The sequence below is a fragment of the Anser brachyrhynchus genome, assembly GCF_964034855.1.
Source record: "Anser brachyrhynchus genome assembly, chromosome: 4".
Lineage (NCBI taxonomy): Eukaryota > Metazoa > Chordata > Aves > Anseriformes > Anatidae > Anser > Anser brachyrhynchus.
Window position 1 is genome coordinate 20,479,398 of NC_137698.1, and position 15,476 is coordinate 20,494,873.

Genomic DNA, 15,476 nt, shown 5'->3' on the forward strand with positions numbered 1-15,476 from the left:
CTACTTCTGCTTTAATTAGGTTTTGCAAGCCTGCTCAGCCTATGTTATAGTCATGCTGAAAGACCTACTAAGTGGCTCTCCTGTGTTTTTTCTCTTTTTTTCTTTCATGTACCCTCAGCTCAATCCTGAAGGTATTGTGCAGTATAGTAGTTCAGGTGCATGCTTTGGTACATGCTGTCCATCACTTATGAAACAATTTACCCAAATTACCTCTTTACTGGTACACAATCTCAGTTTCAATCCATTATATTTGCTTAACAATTAGTTCCTGTCTCACAGAGCTGTTTGTTTTTACATTCTAGCTCCCTTCTGCCATACCTCAAAGTGGAAGAGACCTTGAAACAACACTAATAAACAGTTCTGAGGGACGGTACTGGCTATTTTTGAAACTATGAAATCAAAAGCTACAATGAAAGCCAACGGTTGAAAAGGCAGAAAATGGAACCCCCGTCTAGGAGATCCTTTTGTATCTGATATATGTATATAAGTTCTTATATATCTTATGTATGCTGGTGACTTGCCTTCTCTTACATTTTCTTGCAGTGACCTGAATCCTTTGTTAGCTTCTGTTACAGTTTTTTGACTGTTACCAATGTCCTTCACATGAAGTCAAAAATGACAAGGTATTCCTAACGGTATTTATATCCCACTGGTCTATTTTTAGACTTCTGAGATTTATTTACAGCCAATCATTTGTGTAAACGCCTTTAGTATATTTTCCAAAGCTTTTCTGATGTGTTTTTTCTTGGTCTATTCAACATATTTTATTTCATTTTTAAACCATAGTCTTATTATAATGAACATTTCTCCAGCTTAAAAGTGAAAAATCTGACTTCTGCCAAAGATTCATAATTTTAAAGAAAAAAAATAAAAAATAAACATTGTTGTCAGAAGCCATTCCAGTGAATTGGGATGACTGCTAGGTCATAAGATGAAAAGCTTTTACTTTTGATAAGGGCCTTGAGGAGCAAAATGCTCAAAGTGGAAATCACAGACAATGTATGATATTTGGCTTCTTTACAGTCATTTAGGCAACTTTGATGTTATTTGCCACAGAAATAGGATAGGACATAATAACTGAAAAACTGTGCAGGTTGCATATGCCTAAATATAGGTAAACTGTAGTTGTCCTTCCCTTTCTACTTCTGTAAGGGCAGACATTCCTCGGAGCCTCTTTTCAAATGCTTCTGCTATTGTGTTTACATTAAAGCTTTTGAAAGAAACATAGACAGAAAGTCTTTTTTTTTTTCTTTTTTTTTTCTTTTTTTTTTTTCTTCCCTTCCCTGTTTCCTCTGGTTTCTTCTCTATCAAAAATTGCTGCCAGCTTATTGTTATAAAGAATCTGCTTCTCACACTTTGTTCTGAGATCTTAGGCCTTTACTGATAAGTGAACTTCAAAAACACTGTGCCTATATTTTTAGGCAAAGCACTAACTCAGTTTCTATGAGAAGGACACAGGGGCCATCTTCTGACATTATCTCAGTGCTAATGCAAAATTGTGCCAGTAAAGCCAGTATAAATCAGTAAGGAGTCCTTAGGTTCAAGGAGTAGCACAGATAACATGACTATCATGACTGTATTTTTGGTGGACTGATAATGAACTACAAGTGGGAAAATGAACAAAATAAAAATAAGTAATGCCAAAAGGCTCATTATATCATCCATGCAGACATCTGGTGTAACACAGCCATGTACATACAGATATGCCCATGTTAAGTATGCAGTCTCTAGTTACAGAATAAAATGAAACTCATATAGAAAGGGAACAGCAGAGATAAAAATACTGACAATGCCTGGAGGGATCTACAATGGCAGGAAAATGACCGGCTAGTATAATCGTATATGTGGCCCAAGCAGATGAAACTGTCAATTTCCCATCCAAGTTTCAGAGAATTTCAACTTTCCCTCTGTTCCTCCCTTCTACTCTACTCCCTCTCTCCTCTTTTTTTTTTTTTTTGAGAAAAAAAAAAAATCCTACTCTTACATTTAATCATGACTATACTACTGGATGATGTTTCAGAGGAAGAAGGAGAAAAACAACTGCAATCAAGAACTCATCTGATCAGTTGTGCCTCTAGGAATAATGCTCTTCCAAAACACTCTGGCAAGTAGCAGAAATGTTGGGGCAATATTCTTTTATTCAAAGTTCAGCAAAGAAGTAGATGAATAAGCCAACTCATATATTCACAAATTAAAGCTTTAAAAGAATGATCCTAGCTAACTAACTCAAACATGCCTATGGGCCTTGAATTTCTCCCAGAAACTATGTTACCATACTATTTAGGGAAAAAGAAAACCTGGTCTCATCCAAAAGATATTAAGGAGTAGTTAGTCTACCATTTTCCCTGAAACTTGTTTATTTGCCCTTACAGACAGGAAATTGCTTCTAATTTCAAGGTTGAATTTGTCTAACATCAACTTCCAACTATTAGGCCCGGTTACACTTTGGTCAGCAAAATTGGAAAGTATTTCATTATCAGGTTTATTTATTTTTTCCTGTGCATAGGCAAGTTTCCATGGGCGTTAAGAAACACTTCACTCAACTTGATAAGACGAGCTCCTTAAAGGCTTGGTTTTCAGTGTCGCATCATTTTTGGAGCACTGATTTGAAATGTCTTTATGATTTCAACACTCTTCTCCAAGTATGGATAACAGAAGGGGCCATAATATTTTAACAGCTGGTTCATCAGTGTAATGTGCTGATGTAAAACTCAACTTCCATCTTCTATGTGATATTCTCCTTTTTATTAATACAGTAGCCTTTTTTCCACAAAACTGCTGAGAACCTAGCCTTAGACAATTATTTATATTTACAGCACTCTGTATGTCTCCTTTGAAGAGATTCTGGAATTTCAGTAGGTTTAATCTGTCTTCTTTGCTTCCTTGTCTTTGGCTAGTATGTGAACACATTGGTGATCATTTAACCAAATAATTCAGATTACTCCATGGCTCTGTAATATAGCTACTATGTACCATAATTCATAGTCTGTATGCCATCTACAGATGCTTCTCCCGGAAGTTTTTGATATTACTCTCTCAACAGCTGACAAAGAAACTAAGTAGGGCCAAATAGAGAATTGATCTTTAACTCCCTAGCTGTTTCTTTTTATGGTTTTTAAATATTAAAGTTGCATATGCAGTCTTCAGCTTTTGTTCAGTACTGACATCAGTTTTGCAGAGGTCCTCACTTCATTCACAATAGGCAGTATATTATAAAACAAAGAAACAAAAAATCAATTCAATTGTTTTTCCGATGGTACCCATTAGCTTATATGAGTTTGAAAATTTGGTTTGTATTTGAAGAGGAAAGAAAACTGTAAAGGGTACTCAGCTGGGAAAACAATGTGTCCAATTCCCACTGGACAGATGAAAGAGAGATGCACAATCAGAAAGAGTTTACAGTTCAAAATCATCTGGGATGTAGTGTCGTGTGACAGACTAGCTGGAAAAACTGGAACACTGCAAAAAAAAAAAAGTGTTTAACTGAGATTTATTGTTACACACAATGAAAATGAATAGTTAGCTCCTGGGGTGCTGAAGGAAACAAACTGTAGCATCATTTTCATATTTATGGCTGCTAAAGATTTTGTATATGCTTGATTTTATTTATGTTTAAGCACTTGGTTCAGCTGCCAAAACAGGTATGTAGTAGCATTTGAGATATCCCAGGATATCTCACATGGCCTACAGACATGGTCTTCAGAAGAATACACTTATCCCACAAGCCCTTTGTTGCATCTGCCAGCAGCATGTAGCATATCTATTTGTTACCTTTTCATCATAATGTAAAAACTTTTGGTCTGTAGCTTGGAACTTATCACTGCCTTCCTACTACACTGTATCATTACTCAAAGGCAACAGGACTGAAAGACATTCTTTTCTCAGCCACCATGAAGGTCTCTCACATATTGTTCAGTCCTTTTTTCCATGATGAAAATGATCGACTTTGATTTAATTAAGGCCAATATGACAGTGTTCATAGTGAAACACTGAAATTACCATAGATAATGCCTTAGGCTGGGATACTTTAGCATTGATTAGGTACTCATAATTTTAACTCTCTTTCTGTCCCTTTCCAGCCCTTCCTCTTCTGTTTTCTTTTTCCCCCTCTTTTGTCTCTTTCTCCCTCTCCCTTCTTTTCTTCCATCCTTCCTTTCTTTCTTCCTTCCTTCTATCCTCCCTCCTTCTTCTTGTATACATCAAAAACTCATTCAACTCTCAGTTTACCTATTTAGACATGGCAGCAAGAGTTGGCAACTTATATACTCATATATCAGAAAGCAATGTACATTATTTTTTAAATATATGTTTAAGATACTTTTGTCTTCAGCAAGAAAGTGATCTATGTCACTTTTCAGCTTATGCTGCCCTGCCAGCATGCACAAGAAGCTGGGAGGGGACAGAACCAGGACAGCTGACCCAGGCTTTCCAAAGAGATATTCCATACCTTATGGTATCATGCTTAGCAATAAAAGTTGGGGTAAAGAAGTGGAAGGTTGGGACATTCTGAGTGATGGCGTTTGTCTTCCCAAGAAACCATTATGTGTGATGAGCGAGCCCTGCTTTCCTGGAAGTGGCTGAATGCCTGCTTGTTGATAAGTCCTAGCAAGAGAATGTGTTGTTCTGCTTTGCTTGTGCATGCAGCTTTTGCTTTGCCTAGTAAACTGTTCTTATCTTAACCCATGAGTTCTTGCACTTGTATCTTTCCGATTCTTTCCCCCATCCCACCTGGGGAGAGTGAGTAAGAGACTGCCTGGGTGGCACTGAGCTCCCTGCCAAGGTGAAACCACAACATCACTTCTGTGTGGTGAGCCTTATGATAGATGTTTATGTTACACATAAAAAAAGGAAGTATGGACTAAGTGAAAACATTCTGTGCTCTCCAAAACAACTTGCCTAAAAAAAGCGCTTCACCTTTCTCTTAGTAAGAGACTGTTAAAAGAAGGGAATCACCTTGCCTTGGAGGACAGTGTTGTTTATTAAATGGGCAGCATTCATACCCATCACCTATATATATTTGAAAAGTTTTGCACTTGAGTTTGTGCCAATAATTCTCAGATTTTAGTTGAAAACTGTTGAGACACTGTGTTTCTTCAGAATCTTCTCATCTCTGGTAAGGTACTCCTTCCCAAAGCATTATACATCTCCCAGCAAGCTTGCATGGAACATTAGTTTATAATGATTTTACGTATTAAAAAAAAAGGCAAAACAAAGGCAGCTAATGATGAGAACGGTTGTCTGGTATATTCTTGGTAAAGAATACCCAAGTACAAAACTCCTAAAAATACTGTTTTAAAAACTTCAATATAGATTTCATTATTGTCAGATAAACTGGACAAAGACCGAAGCAATGGAAAAATAAAGTACTGTAGAATAGGGAAACAGAAGAGCTTTGGGACACATGCTGAATGTGATAAGCAGTCCTGCTGCTTCAGCCCAGGGCAGTGGATAAGGCCCCTTTACCTTTACACTAACTCGTAACCATGTTAACCAAAGAGCCTGGAGTAAGTTGGGGAAAAAAAAAAAAAAAGTAATAAATCACTGGGCTGGTAATGAGCACTTTTTGCTGCTTTAGGATGGAATTTATTTTACTCTATAATCTTGAATTAACTTGGATTGCAGATCATACAAACTTACTGAATCAACTCTTTAACTGTTTAGTTAACTGCAATGAATTTTGAGGTAGGATTTATTTCTGCTTATAAAATCTCTGAAAGTTAGGTACAGAGAGGAAATGGAGCTCTTAGTTTCCTTTTGTCATCAAAGGAAGGGATGAGCAATACATCTTGTCTTTAAGTTTTGACTCTAGAAAAAGTAGCATTGTCCTCATTGTTGAGGTTGCCCAAGTTTGGGCCAAATTTTAACTTACAGATTGTTGAGTTTGGTGAGAGGAATCCCACTCATTTTTCACTGCAGTTATTTGAACTAATGAAAAACAATATGAAACAATATGAAAGCATATGAACAATGTGTATTAGTTTTGGGGTTCCCTTTATAACTCAGTTCTTTGAAACCAAGGATTTGTAAATGTGTATAGACAGCTTTAGTCAATCATCCTCGTTTCCATTTGGGTAAAATTATCTATAGAATTACTGGCATGTATGGAAATATAGATGCTTCCTTAGCTTACAGTTGACAACTTCAGCAGGAAATTACTTAGCCTACTTTATTTATGAAGAGTACTTTTCCTTTCTCCATACAGGTAAGTTTGCTGAATCCATGGGTACACTACTTTGCAGAAGCTGCCAGTGTGCAGAGGGAGACTACTCATAAACTTGTACAGTAAAAATAATTCAACATTGAAAAGAATGCCTACCTAGTAGTCTGAGAAAATGAAAGATACCGAAATGTTTATAACAGATTCAGAGTTCAGCCAAGAAATTTGCTTGCTTGTCCAGAGGAATTCTCTTCTTAATTTTCAGTTGGGCACTGGAAAGAAGTGAGCTGCAGAGACAGAAGCACTTGGATGCACTTTGCAGCTCTTCCAAATACTTAGAAATTGAACACATATCTGACCTTCCTATCTCAAGTGTCATAAATAGCCTTAAGACTATGTTTTTGCATGGTGTGAAAATCTAGGAACTTGTCACATGCAATGGTCCACGGTTTGCTGGGAAACAATTCACGTCATTTATAGACAAACATTACTTTAGCCTCTAGCTAATGCTGAAGAAAAGACAACTGGTCAGCAAAGGAAGAATACATTGCTAGCTTTACTGAGTCATAAGAATTATTACATTTTAAGCTATAATAAACAATACTGGACTAATTTTAGTCCAGAATAAGTGATTGTTAAGATATAGCTTGAAGATGCTGATTCCTGTTTTAGGAAATATATGGCATCCTAAGTGGCAAATCTATGCCAAAACAGAGACTAATGTATTAGCAAAAACAACATGTATACTTCCATTTAAAAAAATTAATACTTCAAGGACAGTACATAGGCTACTATCCTGGAGTTAAGAGTAAAATAGGATGATGAAACAGGTTGACCAATATCTATTTTTGTGTAGAACAAATGCATGGTTTCAAGCCAAGTAGGTGCTTTTAGGACAAACTGAGAGAGCTGCTGCATTTTGCAAGGTCAAGATGTGACTTAGTAAATCATTTATTAGAATAAGTGTAGAGCAGGGGCATCAGTTCTCCTCTAAACAGGAGCTGGAGGTCTGCATGGTAGGTGCTACTATAAAGTCATCAAGATCTAAGAATCCATATTAAAATTTTGGCTCCAGATTTGGCTCACAAATATCCAGAGTTGGATTCATCATGACTTACAATAATTATCTTTTTTTTTTTTTCCTAGTTTGAATAATTGGTCATCTGATTAGAGCTGGAGCCCCCAAATAGGCTGACATCAGTCCTTGAAAAAGTCAATGTCAATGAACAGCCTTAAATGAGTACAAATGAGTACAATGGAGGGAGAACATCTGACACTTATGACAGGAATCTGCAAAATACATTTGAGTGAGGAATTGTATTAATTAGCTGAGAGAAATACAAAAAGGAAAGAAACAGATTGGTTGCCCAAATTAAGGCAGCATGAATAACTCCTAATAGTCTTCTGTCATTACCTTTTCAATTCTTGTGTTCTCAATACTTTCAAGTCTCTCACTCTCTGTTTCTTTTGTATATATGTATACACACATCCACAAACATGTATAAACACACACAGGCATACACATTCACACACCTTTTGTTATGTCTTTCTTAAGATTCACATTATTACCCATTTTCTTTGGCTGGCTCTGTTGTCTTTCCTATTTTAGCCTTCCATATTCTCTAATTATTAGAAAATTAAATACTTTGGGCTTTGAATTTATTTATTTTTATTGAAATTTTCATTCTTGCTGTTAATTTTTTTCCTTCTGTGATATTATCAGTCTTTAAGAAATTTCTACAAAATTTTGGAATAATAGGTTAATTTACTAGAGCCTTTCTTCTTCATATAAATTTTATTCTCTGCCAGCGACCTATTTGCTTATAACACTGATCATTTGGTGTTAATCTGATCCTAGATCAATGTCAATCCTGGCTTCATTGTAATGCTGAGCAGAAAACAAGTTAGAATTAATGAAACACTGCCCTCTTGTGCTACAGCAAAAAGAACCCAGAACTCGTAATTTGTGTGGATTTTTTTTTTTTTGAGTTACGAGTAAATGGTGTGATCACATATTTGGCTCATGTTTTGTTCAGCTATAACAGATTGCTTCTTCCTTTGACCTTCTCATCTTCATGTTTTTGTAGGCAAAAGAGCAAGGGATGATTGCTGACAATTTTTATTATTAATGGATGAGTAGGAAAAGAAAAATAAAATCTCAGAACAGAAATAGCAAGATGCAAAGTTATATAGCTGGGAGAAGTGCATGCAAACACAGATAAAATAAATATGTACAAATATACTACAATAAAGAGAACAGAAAAGGGAAAGGAATGTGATGATTTCTCAAAAAAAATCAATGACTAATTTCTGGACAACAAAAATTCATCTGATTAATTTGTAGCCATATCTGTTCTTTACAGACTGGTGTGTAACACGTGGACAGTGAAATTAAAAACTGAAGACAGAATTGCCAAGATATAACAAGACATATCTGTTATACATTAAGAGAAATGAATATAATATAATGTATATTAAATGCATAACATTTAATTTTCCCATTGCACTCACTGTCATCTGTTTCATCATTGACATTATTTCCTTTTGCTTTCCACTAGAAAACACAGTTAAGAGGTTTTGTTAAGCAATTGCTATATGAAGCCAAAGGCTATGCATCTGTGATCTGAGCCTGTAAATCTTTTCACATGGTATATTAATCTTTTTTAATATGTGAACAGTCCGTTGGAAATCCAGCAGTGTGAGCAGTATAGTATTTCTGTTGCATTTATATTCTTCTGTCTCCATTCTGAAAAAAAAAATTAAAAAATCTCAGATCTATTCTGAAGCTGTTTGCGTAAGACGTGTCCCATATTTTGTGTAATCTCTCAACTCTGACTTAAGCTTTTCATATCACAGAGTGCTCAATCCCCTTTCTTGAGTTATGTTTTGTTATTACTCCAAACAGTTTTTCAGTGCTTTGCACAGCAGAAGGTCTACCTCTTCTAAATCTAAACAGAATGGAAAGACTGGACTGAGGTATATGTTCAACATTTCTCATTATTGACTAGAGGAAGAGAAGGAACGGTAATTTTCCAATAATATTTTCTCTAAGTGAAGTGCAATCTAAGTACAAAATATGTCAAAATATAAAGGCAACCCTTAGTGTCAAAAGATTTTTCTGGGTGTAAAAATCTGCTAAAATATCATGTGCATTAGAAGCTGCCACAAACATCTTCAAATACAGTCTAAAGAATTACCAAGAACTGGAAAATTTGAGCAACTTACTTTAAAATATTATCAGCTGAAAGGACCGATTGTGAAAAACTCACAGCAATCCACAAAGATACATTTGGGAGATCTTTTGATCTAACAACTATACAGAAGGAACTCCTAAGACTACACCAGATTCTGGAAACATCACAAAATATCTTTATCAAGGTAAAAGCCCGAAAAAAAAAATTAATCCAAGATTAGCAGTACAAGGGTATAAATAAGGAAAAGTAACAGGGGAAAATAATACAAATACAGTTCTAGTGGAGTAAGTCGGATGTCTAGCTGATAATCTGCAAATTGGGATGGAAGGAAATGGATGTGTCTACTTATAGAGTAGCCAATTTTTTCTTGTTGCAGCCCACAGTTCTACTTCCTTGAATGTGTGTGATATGCAGTGGCTTCCTCTCCACCTGTGTATTCAGGGATCCTTCCAAGAAAAATCCAAGCATATGAGAATGTGACATGCCACTTGTTCCAGCTGTGATACAAGATCAGGGTATGTCCTGACTATATGGACAGGACCTGACTGCAAACTGCAGTATAGATTTTAGCACATGATGGTGAAAGACAAAATATTTTGCAAGATTCACTTATATATTTTACCTGGTATTCTGTGTATGTCCCTCAAAGTGATAGAGTTTGTAATACACTCAAATCAGTATCACTTTCCTCTTTTTGTTTGCTGTAACTGAGGAAGGTTTCTAATTGTTGTATAGAAAGCAAATAACTTTGTGAATCAGCATGAAAGATTCCTGAAAATATTTCATATACATCACTCCAAGATTCTCTTCTAGAAAAATATTCTTTTCAAAATATTCAAAGTATGTATGAGGGAAAATGTTACTGAATCAACAGGCAGTCATTTTCTGAGTGAGTCATTAGTTGTCTTGTCACAGTTAAGAGACTGGAAGCATTATATCCCCCATTTTTTACAGCACTGCAGTAAAAAATGCTATTACTAGAAGGAACTGATCCTGAAAGATTTGAGGTACTATGAAAAAGGAAAGGCTAGAAATTGAAGTTAGTAAAGTTCAAATGGAGAAGAGACATGGAAGTAGGTCCCATGAATGGAATTATCAGTGTTTTCTGCCAACAAGCTAAGGAAATCCTCCTTTACTTGTCATGGTCATAATAAGAATGGATAAAACTTCAAAGAACTTGCATAAGACAGATGTGTGCTCATCTGTGCAAATACCTGTCAAGGAAGAAGAAACAAAAAAAAAAGTCTGTATTCCTATCAGTCTCAGTCAAACTGTATGAAAGTTAAAAAATTGTGTATAGGATTTTTCCAGGTTCATGAGCTATATAAGACATATTAGTAGGAACTGTACTTTCTCCAAAAGCAGTTGGACTACTTGAGAAATTGCTCATAGCATGGATTTACAGTCTAGGGCTATGAGGACTTTAATTAATCCCAAGAATAACTGAAGAAGATGGGGGCTTTTTTTTCACCCCAAAGCCCAACTACTAGAACCTCTTTTCATTACATGAACAGATCCAGGGGTCTGGTGCTATCACACATGACTGTGTCGGGACACTGAAGTACTGTTCATGAGGGTGTCTCTCTGTCCTTGAGCTCTGTATGACGTTATGTGGCATGCTCCAGAACTACGAATTCAGTTCATGTGTGCTCAACCCCATGAGGCAGAAATACTGGAAAGATAATACCTTAACTTACAGAGCAACTAAAAATGGTCTTCATGCCTTTTTATAAAAGCAAGAGAACGTTTCAATTTCTTTGACAAAAATCTCTTTCTACTTTTGACAGCTGTTTTATCATGCATCCTAAAATCAATTTTCTTCAATGGGTCTCTATGGATTTATACACAGAAGCAGTACATGATTAACCAAGCCTTGCTTAGCCTAACTAACTAATCTCCCTAATGCTACTACTGAGTGACTGAATAGCAAATCTTCCCAAGTGCGTCACTGGCTCCAGACCCACAATATGTAGTTGCCATAGGGAAAACAGGTGAGAGGAAGAGAGGAGAGAGGGTGTATACACAGAGACACTCCTGATGATTCTTTTTTATCCCTTCACCTGTTAAGGGACTATTTAAATCCCATGCCAAGTATCTCTATTACCTGTACCTGTGCCAATGAATTTTGTGGGTGTCTCTACCTTATCCACAACTATCTTACACATAATAAAATTATAAAGACTGTGCCTCTCAGCCAAAAACATTTTAAGATTCTTCAGACTGAAAAAAAATATATTAATATAACCATCAGAATCAGTGCTTGAAATTTATGTGAGAGGAGAACAATTTCCTCAGGTACAAAACAACTTGCTAGTGAAGATCCAGGAGAAAAAAAAATGAATGAGTAGGAATGCTACTTCTGTTATTTGTTTTCCTGAAGAAACTCCCTCCACTATTATGCAGATTGGTGCACTAGCCTGGTCCAGCTGTTCCCAGATCAGGCACATTGCTTCATTAGAATAGTCAATGTCTCCAATCCTTCCTGCCTCACCTAAAACATACATATTTATTGAACTCTTCCTTTTTTTGTTCAAAATCTGTAAGGAAATTACTAAGCATTAGAAAAGTTCTGCAAATATTCATAAATAGGACTGATCTTCTAAGGTTTTATATTTCAAACTCATCATATCTGAAAAAATACAAAAAATATATATATAAACAAATAAATAAAAGAGCACAAGCTTGAAACAAAATGGCCAAGGGCTAGAAATAACCCACTAATAGTCAATTACCAGTCATTGAAGAAATGCAATGGGTAAAAATTATTTAGGCACAACAAACAGAACATATAAGAAAAAACTGAGCAAGAACAACGTTGTACAAGAAAATAGGACACCTGACCTGGCCTGCTAAAATGAATGACATCAAACATCATATGACACATAACCTGGAGTTGGGAGGCTGAGGGCTAAGTACTTGCCTAAAGGCTCAAACATCAAATGATAGGATAAGATCTCAATACCACAGTGAGACGTCTTGCTGTATACAGTGAGCTGAAGCTGTACATATGCCTCAAGAACCCTACTTCTTCAATTAACACTTTTTTTAAAGATCACCTGACTCACCTTTGGTTGAGGCATAATATTGTTACTACCCTAGCTTATACTGGTAAGGATCAACAAGGCTGCTTCTGGGAAGGCAACTGTTGGCTAAGGGAGGTGAAGATTACCATCAAACATTAAAACGACTTGGGAGAACATCTTCACTAAAAAATAAAAAATTAAAATAAAAAAGAAAACAATAAAGTAATGACTGTTTTTGGAACATAAATATTTTTTCTTAGTATCATTTACTTCAGATTGTTACAATAGCTAAAAACAAGGACTTCAACAGTGTTTTTACAGATTACAAGTATAATGTTGGCTGACAAAGTTCCCACTATGTGATATATAGAGAGATAATGGAATAATGTATACTCAACACAGTGAAAACAAGAGGGAAAAAAATCTGTACAAGCTACAAGCTAGTATTTGAACAGTAGCAAAACTATAACAGGAAATTGAGACAATAAGAAGGGAATTAATTTATACAAAGCTGAGAAAGACTAGAGTTTTCTGAATTAAAAACTAGTAGTCTTGAAACAACACAGAAAGATGAAAAATTATGCAGGATATTTACATGAAGAGATCAGTTCTGAGAGGTGTAAAGAACAAATGCAACACAACTCTGGATTTTTTTAATCAAGATTTCCCTCCATCTTCTCTCTTGTGTATGTCATGCCCTTTAAAAATAATTTCCAAAGAAACATTTCACGAAAGACATCAAACATATAAGCAATCAGACCTGCCAGGAAAGGAAATGAGGATGAGACAGGGACAAGTTTGAATCTCATTAGAATTCCTGCCTGGGAGGTTATTGTTAACCTATTTTCCCCCTCCTTTCAGAAGCCATTATTTGTGTGAGTTAGAAGAAAAGAAAGGAGTGAGAGAGGGAAACACAATGAAGGTCTTCTTAAACTTTAAATGGCTTCTAAGTTATATGCATAGTTTAACTTATGGGAGATACTGATGCTACTGAAACTATAATTATCTTTATGTGTAGATAAAGGTGCAAAAACTAACGAGACAAGAAAATTGCTTAAAATGAGGGAAATTGTTACTATAGCTAGAAGTGCTAAGCTTTATGTGAAGCATATAAATAGAGCTGTTTCAACAAAAGCTTTTATACATTCTGATCACTCCCATTTTCAGTGCCTTTCAGTATGTGATAACTCAAATAATATGTTATAAATCAGTGAATGAGTAGGTCATGGAAAATATGAGCAATGCAGTGCAGTCATTGCTAAAGACAGCCAAACTAACCCCCCTTCCCCACCCTAAACGTATAGCTTATATAACTTAAAAGCTTAATGTAATTTATCTGATATTTTAGCACCACTTATAGAATTAATGTCATGTGAGTAAAGAGATGGTAATTATGTAGCATTTCTACTTCTTTTTCAACAGTTTCTGCAGTAACCTTTTGCCACCTCATCATCTATACCCACATGATAAATTCAAAAACAAACCCTGTAGAAAAATATTTCGTCCATAATGTGACATTTTAATCAACAGGTTGCCTGGACAGGTGTCCTGGCATTTTTGCCTGACTTCCTCTTTGTTGAAATGCATTGCTTGGAGAAAGTGATCCATGAGTATCAACCAGCTTTCCTGGGCCTCACTTCCCTCCAAGTCTTTATCCCATGAGCTATCAAGCAGATCCCTGAGAAGGCCAAAGTCTGCTCTCCTGAAGTCCAAGGTAGCAAGCTTGCTGTGTGTCTTCCTTGCTTTCCTAAGAATCTTCAATGCCACCGTTTCATGGTCAAGGCTGCCCTTGAGCTTTACATTCCTCACAATCCTCTCCTTGTTGGTGACAATGAAGTCCAGCATAGCATCTCTCCTTGTTGGCTTCTCTGTCACTTGGAGAAGGAAGTTATCCTCTACACATTCCAGGAGCTTCATGGATTGTTTATGCCCTGCTATGTTGTCCCTCCAACAGATATCAAGGTGGTTGAAGGCCCTCATGATGAGCCAGGCTTGTGAATTTGAGGCTGCTCCTATCTGTCTATAGAGGGCCTCAACCACTTGGTCATCCTGGTTGGGTGGACTGTAGCAAATCTCCACTATAATATCACCTGTCTCTGCTCTTCTTTTAATGCTGACCCATAAGCTCTCGGTCAGCTCCTCATCCATCCCCAGGTGGAGCTCCACACGCTTCAGCTGGTCATTCACATAGAAAGAAACACCCCCACTCGCATCTTCCCCATCTGTCTTTCCTAAAGAGCTTGTATCCTTGCACTCCACCATTCCAGTCATAGGACCTCTTCCACCACATCTCCATGACGCCAATAAGATCATAGCCTTGCAGGCATGCCCATGACTAACTCCTCTTGTTTATTGTCCATGCTACCTGTGTTTGCATAGAGGCAATTTGACAAATTACTGCTGTAACAGGCAAGGTAATGGCAGAAAACATTCTAGGTAGAAAGCCAAGCTATAAGTCTTCTTTATACAAATAGATCTAAAGGTATTGGTGTGAGGCAAGGAGCATAATTTCCTTTCTTTCTTGGACCACTTCTTAACAACCTAAAGAAAGAAAATTCCATGGGCAGTGTAAGTTAAAACATGTAAGAATGGCATGTCTTTCATTCAATAGCAGCAAACAGAGGAGTGGCTGTGTACTAAAGTACTTCTAATTCAGCTAATCTCCAAAGGGTTGATGCAGATTCTGATGACTGATCTGCTAATTTTTATAACATCTTTTTAGTTTACAGTAATGTACAGTTACCATTTCCAACTGTTGGTTTTTGATTCCCAATAAGCACTGCTTAAATAACATTATCAATTACAGTGTCATCTTCCTCCTCAACAACCTTCATTATATTCTTCTGCTATGGAAAAGAACAAATTGAGGATAACAAGAATTCAAAATTGAAGTAAACAGTGACAATTTTCTGTTCTAAGGTTGCTGAGCCTACAGCCTGCAGGCACTCTCAATGCAGCTTTGTTTTCTCTGTGTGATGGTCATGACTATACATTTTCCCATTTAAGTTTTCTTTCCGAAGCCATGTGCTTCTGGAGAAACATGTTTTGCTGCTCTCTTGGCTCTCAGTTAGAAGGATTCTCTTTATTTGGAATAGCTCAAAA

At 36.4% G+C, this 15,476-nt stretch overlaps 1 protein-coding gene across 6 annotated transcripts in view; it reads left to right on the forward strand.

Annotated features, from left to right (window-relative positions):
• Nucleotides 1-15,476, forward strand: part of LOC308194865 (uncharacterized protein) — a 124,259-nt gene that overhangs the window by 41,177 nt on the left and 67,606 nt on the right. The window contains exon 4 of one of the 6 annotated variants that reach the window (XR_013950945.1): nt 303-2,325. The exons of the other annotated variants lie outside the window; for them this stretch is intronic. The gene's annotated coding sequence lies outside the window, so the exon portion shown is untranslated. Of the gene's footprint in view, nt 1-302; nt 2,326-15,476 lie in introns of those variants that run through there. 6 annotated transcript variants of the gene reach the window in all.